This window comes from Canis aureus, chromosome 28, assembly GCF_053574225.1.
Source record: "Canis aureus isolate CA01 chromosome 28, VMU_Caureus_v.1.0, whole genome shotgun sequence".
Classification (NCBI taxonomy): Eukaryota; Metazoa; Chordata; class Mammalia; order Carnivora; family Canidae; genus Canis; species Canis aureus.
The window spans coordinates 7,449,252-7,456,815 of NC_135638.1; the positions used below are offsets into that span (position 1 = coordinate 7,449,252).

The following is a 7,564-nucleotide window of genomic DNA, read 5'->3' on the forward strand; positions in this document are numbered from 1 at the left end:
CAGACATATATATAACATTCTATCTAACAACAGCAGAATGCATATTTTTCTCAGGTGCACATAGAACATTTTCTAGGATAGACCATATATTGGTCCACAAAACAATTTCTTCACAAATTCAAGAAAACTGAAATCATACCAAGGGCCTTCTCTGCCTACAATGTTATGAAATTAGAAACCAAAAAGAGGCAAACTAGAAAATTCACAAATCAGTGGAAATTTCTTGAACAACCAAGAGATCAAAACAAAATACATGGAAATAGAAATAGATCTTGAGACAAACAAAAATGGTACACAACATAACAAAACCTAGTTTTGTAGTTTTAAGAAGGAAGTTCACAGCAATAAATCATTAAGAAGCAAGAAAGGTTGCAAATAAACAGTTTTAATACTATACCTTCATGAAATAGGAAAAAGAATAAATCTAGCCCCAAATTAGAAGAAAACAAATAAATATTACAGGAGAAATAAGTGAAATAGAGAACAGAAAAATAGAAAATTCTAACCAAAATAAAAGTTAATTTTTTGAAAAGATAAACAAAATTGGCAAACTTAGCGTGACTAACCAGGAAAAAAGAAATCAGCAAAAGTATAAATGAGATAGGAAATATTACAATTGATACCACAAAAATACAAAGGATCATGAGACTACTATGAGCAACAAAGGATTAAAAGAGGCTACTATTTGCCAACAAACTGGACAACCTTGAAGAAATGAGAAAATTCTTAGAAACACAAAACTAACGATATTGAATCAGAATGCACTAGAAAATCTGAATACACTAGTTAGTATCAGGAGATTAAATCAGTTATCAGATATCTCCAAAAAGAGAAAAGCCCAAGACCAGATAGTTTCATTAGTGAATTTTAACAATTTTTTTTAAAGTTTTCATATTTTATTTATTTGAGAGAGAAAAAAAAAACAGAAGAAGAATTAGAGGGAGAAGCAGATTCCCTGCTGAGCAGAGAGCCTGACATGGGGCTCAATCTCTAGACCCTAAGATCATGACATGAGCTGAAGGCAGATGCTTAACCAACTGAGCCAGCCAGGTACCCTACATATAAAGAAAAAAAAATTAAAGCCAATTATTCTCAAAGTTTTTTTAAAACATTGAAAAGGGAAATTTCCAAACCCATTTTATGAGGCAGCAGTATTCTGATACCAAAGTTGAAAAAGGACACTAGCAGAAAATTATCACCCATTATTCCTGATGAATATAGAGTTTAAAAAATTCTCAATAAAATACTACCAAACTTAATGCAGCAGCACAGTAAAAGAATCTTTCACCATGATCAAGTGGGATTTATGGCTGGGATGCATGAATGGTGCAATACATACAAATCAATCAACAAGTTATATTAATAGAATGAAAGAAAAATACCAGTGAATCATTCAAGAGATACAGAAAAAAATGTTTGATAAAACTGAAATCCATTCATAATAAACACTCTTAACAATTAAGTATAGAAGGAATGTACCTCTACATAGTAAAGGCCATATATGACAAGTCCATAATTAACATCATACTAAGCAGTGAAAGTCTGATAGCCATCCTCTAAGATCTTGAACAAAAAAGATACCCACTCTCAGCACTCCTATTCAACATGGTCCCAGAGGTTCTAGAGAGCAATCAGGCAAGGAAGAGAGTTAAAAAGAATCAGAAAGAAGGAAATCAAACAGTCTCAATTTAAAAATGATATGATTTCATATATAGAAAACCCTAAAAACTCCTCCAAAAAAACTCTTACATAAAATAAAAAAAATTCAGTAAAGCTGCAAGAAACCAAAGTAATATACAAAAATCAATGATGTTTCTATACATTAACAACAAATTTTAAAAAGAAATAAAGAAAATTATCTCATTTACAATAGCATCAAAAACAATAAAATCCACTTAGGAATAAATCTACTTTAAAAACTATAAGACAGTGATGAAAGAAATTGAAGAGGACACAAATAAATGGAAAGGTATCCCATGTTCATGGATTGTTAATATGCCAATACTACCAAAAATCATCTATAGATTCAATGCAATCCCTATTGATTATCCAATGGCATTTTTTCAATGGCATTTTTTATAGAAGTAAAAGAAAATTCTAAAATTTATATGAAACTGTGAAAGAGTCCATATAGCCAAAGCAATCCTGAGAAAGCAGAAGGCATTATGCTTCCTGATTCCTAGCTATATTATAAAGTCATAGTAATTAAAACAGTATGGTACTGTCATAAAAACAGACACATAGACCAATGAAACAAAATTGAGAATCCAGAAATAAATTCAAGAATATTTCATCAAGTTCTACTTGGTAAGGGAGCTTAGAATACTTAAAGAAGTGAGTCTCTTCAATAAATAGTTCTAGGAAAATTGGATATTCACATGTAACAGAATAAATCTGGACCTCTTACACCACTCACAAAAATTAACTAGAAATGTATTAAAGATTTAAATAAAGACCTAAAACCAGAAACTTCTAGAAGTAAATATGGGGGGGGGGGAATCTCATTTTTGTGGGTCTTGGCAAGGATTTTTTGGATAGATCTAAAGCACAGACAACAAAATGAAAAATTAACAAGTGGGAGTACATCAAATGAAAAAAATTCTGCACAGCAAAAGAAACAAATGAAAAGACTATGAAATGAGAAAAAAATATTTGTAAATCAAAGATCTGATAAGGAGTTAATATTTAAAATATGTAAGAAACTCATATAAGTCAACAGTAAAAAAAACAACAAATATCCAATTAAAAAATAGGAATTTTTCCAAAGAAGACATGCAAATAGCCAACAGGTACATGAAAAGATGCTCAACATCAGTAATCATTAAGGAAATGCCATTCAAAAACCACAATGAGATTATCACCTGTTAGAATGGTTGGCATCAAAAAGACAATAGGGGCACCTGTATGGCTCAGTAGGTTAAGCATCTGCCTTTGGCTCAGGTCATGATCCCAGAGTCCTGAATGGAGCCCCGCATCAGGCCCTGCTCAGTGGAGAGTCTGCTTCTCCCTCTGCCCTTCACACTGCTTGTGCACTCTCTCTCTTGCACCATCGGTAGTTTATAAATTGGTGTGGCCACTATGGAAAATAGTATGGAGAATCATCAAAAACTGAAAAATAAAATTTCAATATGATCCAACAGTTCTACATTTGGGAATATAGCTGAAGGAAAAAACACTATGTTTAAAAGATATCTGCAGCCCATAACATAGCAGCATTATTTACAACAAGGCATGGAAACAACCTAAGTGTCCACTGATGAAAAAAAGGATAAAGAAATTATTTATATATATATATATATACACAATAAAATATTATTCAGACATAAAAAAAATTAGGGAATCCTGCCTCGTAGGACAACATGGATGGACCTTGAGGACATTATGTTAAGTGAATATCAGACAGAAAGATAAATAATATGATCTCACTTATATGTGGAACCAAAACAAAGAAGAAGATATCAGATTTGTGGTTAGCAGAGATCAGGGGTGGAGAAATACAGAAATGAATGATTTGATCCAAAGGCATAAAGCTTCAATTATAAGATTAGTAAGTATGAGGGTTGAAATGTACAGCTTGATGACTTAGTTAACACTGCTTTATGATATATGTGAAAGTTGTTAAAGTAAATCCTAAGAGGTATCATTACAAGGAAAAAAAGGATACCTCATATATTTTTAAATCTATATGAGATGATGGATCTTAACTAAACTTGTTGTAAAAATTTCGTGATATATGAAAGTCAAATAATTGTATTATACACTCTAACCACATTCATTGCTGTATGTCAGTTTTATTTCAATAAATCTGGAGAATAAAATGCAAAAATGAGAGATTGCCCATTACTCATATGATTTTAATAATACTTAAATGAGCTATTTTTTAACATTTGTAACAAATGGTAACAATAGTATACATTTAAATTAATGTATATCAAATTTAAGAACCTAAAAATACGATACAGCATATAAAAATCTTTACTAAGAAGCTTATAATAACTAAAATTCTCAGAAGGATGGAACAAAAAATGGTTTAGAGAAAAATCAAGCAATCTTCCACCATCTCCATGGATTATATGTAAAGCATTCTAAGAAATCCTAATTAAGAGAATTAAAGAGAATTCTCTTACTTTTAGATATCCCTTGGCAAAGAGATTTCATAATTATATTTAGTAATTTTGTTTAGTATTTGCTTAGCTGTTGGGTCTGAAATTTCCTTGTGATTCTTAACTGTAATCTACAAGAATTCTTCTATAGTTTTGGCTGTTATTACATACAAATGAATGAAATTTTTTACCTGTGAAGTAAATAAGTAACTGATGATATTATAGGATCCCCCCAAAAGATTTCTTAGCCTGTAATAATTGTAGATCTGGGACATTTTTAAAAGAATATAACCTCTTTTGCAGAAATAAATTATCTGTTTAATATATTGGGTTTATTAGTGATTAAGTATTTTCTATTCATTATTCCTCTTCACAGTTGAAACTTTGACCATATAATGAATAAATGTGAAGACTACAATGAAATATACCTGGGTTTCAGCCTAAGTTCTACTCACCACAGTAATTGAGCTTGAATTCAATATATATACAAGAGAGGTAATTACACTTATCTCCCAAAATTTATATAAGTATTAAATGAGTTGATCATTGTAAAAGTGCCCAGGATATCACCTGCTATAAAATAAATTTAATATTTATTTTTTAATTAAAATTTTCTTCCTCCTTGAACTTTGAGGAATAAAGGCAGTCATATCAAAATTAGTTTCCTTTCCCAGCTAGAATTATTCCTATTATGAAGGGAAAAAAATGACATCAATTCAATTGTCTACCTCTTCCTTGCAGGCACCTCTGAGTTTGATTGTTAGTCTGCACGCTATCTGACTTGGGCACGCATACACATATCCTAAGTAGTCCCAATGCTTTGTAGAGTACACCACAGGAATTACATCCTGCTGTCACTGTCAATGTGAAATGGCTCTGTGAGTTCCCTGATAGGACTGAGAAAGTATATCCACACATGCAACTTTCTTCAGGGAAACTCTCAGTTGGAGTTTCCCCAAGTGCTCAGATTTGTTTCCTAATACACAGGTCTATTACCCTCAGACATCTGGACACTGCAGGATGGCTCTGAACAACAGTTTAATGTGAAATACAGCAAAAGTTTTTTGACAGATCTCTTTTCTTTCCAAGTGAACCTCCTCATGGAGAAGAAAAGACAAACTTAGAGCTAATGATTCTACTAGTAACGGTTTCCATTTGTTCAACTGGCCTAGAATATGTTAGGGAAGAAACATGCCACTTTAAAGGTGCATTTAATATTTTATCGCTCCTTATTTGGATTTTTTAAAATAGTTATCTTTGTGTTTATTTCACCTTACTACAGGGTGATGTGCTTTTGAGGGCAGCTTTCAATCTTATTCAACATTGTATCTTTGGAGTCTACTGACACTGTGGGGAAGTAAAAAATTACTGAAGTGCTGAAGAATGGAATCCGTAAGAATTAATATCAAATAATTTCAGATATTGATGTCCTTTTTTTTCCCTCATCCACTTTTATTCTTAATAATCTATAATCCTGAACCTTTTACTACTCTTTCAGTTCATCCAAGCTGAAGTTTCTATAACCTCTTCATTTCCACAGCCTACTTTTTCCTACTAATTGAAATCATAAAATGGTAATACTTTGTTATTGATTTCATATCATTTTTCTATACACAATTTCTATTTAATTCCACATTTGTTTTTTCAATATTACAACATGTGATGTTTTTCTGGGATTGACAAAAACAAATTAGTTCCACTCATGCTAAGAGTGGATACCAGCTATTTCAAAGCCTTCTGCTGAATGCTATAGTAGGTAAAAGTGTAAAGAAAGCATACAAGTTGCTCTCAAGTAGAACAAATCTTATAGAATTTATGAGAAATGTACATTAACACACAAATATTTTGGGGATTGGGATTTGGACTGGTAAAATAAAAAAAATCAGGGTGATATTCTGAGGAGAGAATGAGGAATTTATAGAGGTTCATAATTGAGATAAAATAGAGAAGTTCTATAAACTGTGATGAGTGTAGTTTGCTCAGAAAATAAAATGTGCATGTTTTAGTAGCTTGAGGATTTGGCATGATTCTGAAATATTAAAATCAGTTAAGTTATACTTAACTCAAAAAAGTTATACTTAACTCTTTCACTTTGATATCCCAACCAACAGGTAAAAATCAAACTTCCTTAAAGCCAAGATCAAGATTCTTAATGACAAATCTTGCTGAATTCATTTCATACCTCCTCCTCCTTTGTAGATATGATTTATTAGTTTAATGTTTTTCTAATAAATGAATAAACTTATCAAAAGGGGTTATGTAACGAATGGGATTTCAAAAAATAAAACCATATGCTTGCATTTTTTAAAAAGCGTCATTTCAAACTTTGGTTACAGCTAGTGAAAATATCATTTTTTTTAAATCTATGGCATGGTATTATGAACTAAATATAAATGATGCTCAGGAACCTGACATGGTTGGTTCCAATTACAGAGAGAGGTAAGCCAAAGGGACAAATTAATATCAGATTATATTTGAGGAAAGAGACAATTTTTGAAGAGTGGGAAAAATGTTACTCAACTTCATTTTACTTTGCAGAAAATTGGTATAGGCTTAAAATGTTTGTATGAGGATTTAGTACTTTAGAACAAGAAGCATGTTGGGAGAGGTGAGCAAATTAGAATCAACAAATGAGGTCATTGTGGTGTGACTGGGACAATAAAAGTGAATTGTAGCAAATGCACTGCTTTACATTTTTCTCTCACACAGACTGAGCTCTCTAAAGAGCTCCCTGATTTAAAAAAAAAAAAAAAAAAAGGCAAAACCATGTAAAAATCTTGAGCCACAATGGCAATCACAGTGTTCTGTGGCATAATACTCTTCTACTATGATGATTCTTGAAGTTAATCCTTCAGAGCATGAGCTATGTTGCTTCTTTAGCCTACTAATTTGCAGTTACTGTATGCAGCTGTATTACAGAAAGCACCCGAATTAAGCAGAAAGGTCACTTCCTAGCTTCAGTTTAGTTAAAGTGTACATGATCAATTACCTTCTGTAATTTGGAGCAACCACAGCTCTGGTTGTATTTCATTTTATTCTGGAAAGAAATAAATATCGTGTGTCATTGGAATAGGCTGAACAAAACAGGTGGAACAAAATAATGTTAGCAGTGAGTGGGAAATAAAAGGAGTAAATTGGTCTTTTATATTTTACCATCATCCTATTTCATTACAGACATAAAATATAGGCCCTGGAATTATTATGATCATTCATTGTCCAAACTTTTAAAGGACACCTTCTATGCACCAGACACCTTGCTATATGTTAGGATGCAAAACGAATTAAGACATAATTTCTGACGGAGAAAAGTCTGCTGTATACTGAGGGCGGGGGGGGGAATGAGGTTACGTGCGCTCTGGAATATTATAATGTGAATAAAATATACTTTAAAGACAAGTCTGGATCTACAAGCTGATTCAGCCACATTCTATCTTAAGGATCTCGAGCAAGTTGCTTAGGCT

General features: G+C 32.0%; 1 long non-coding RNA gene across 1 annotated transcript in view; it reads left to right on the plus strand.

The window, feature by feature from the left end:
* LOC144300370 (uncharacterized) overlaps positions 1–5,517 on the plus strand; it is a 143,897-nt gene extending 138,380 nt beyond the window's left edge. Inside the window, exons 6-7 of the long non-coding RNA XR_013366967.1 lie at positions 4,480–4,598; positions 5,386–5,517. This is a non-coding gene — a long non-coding RNA (uncharacterized LOC144300370). The remainder of the gene's footprint in view (positions 1–4,479; positions 4,599–5,385) is intronic.
* The last annotated feature ends 2,047 nt before the right edge of the window (positions 5,518–7,564 follow it).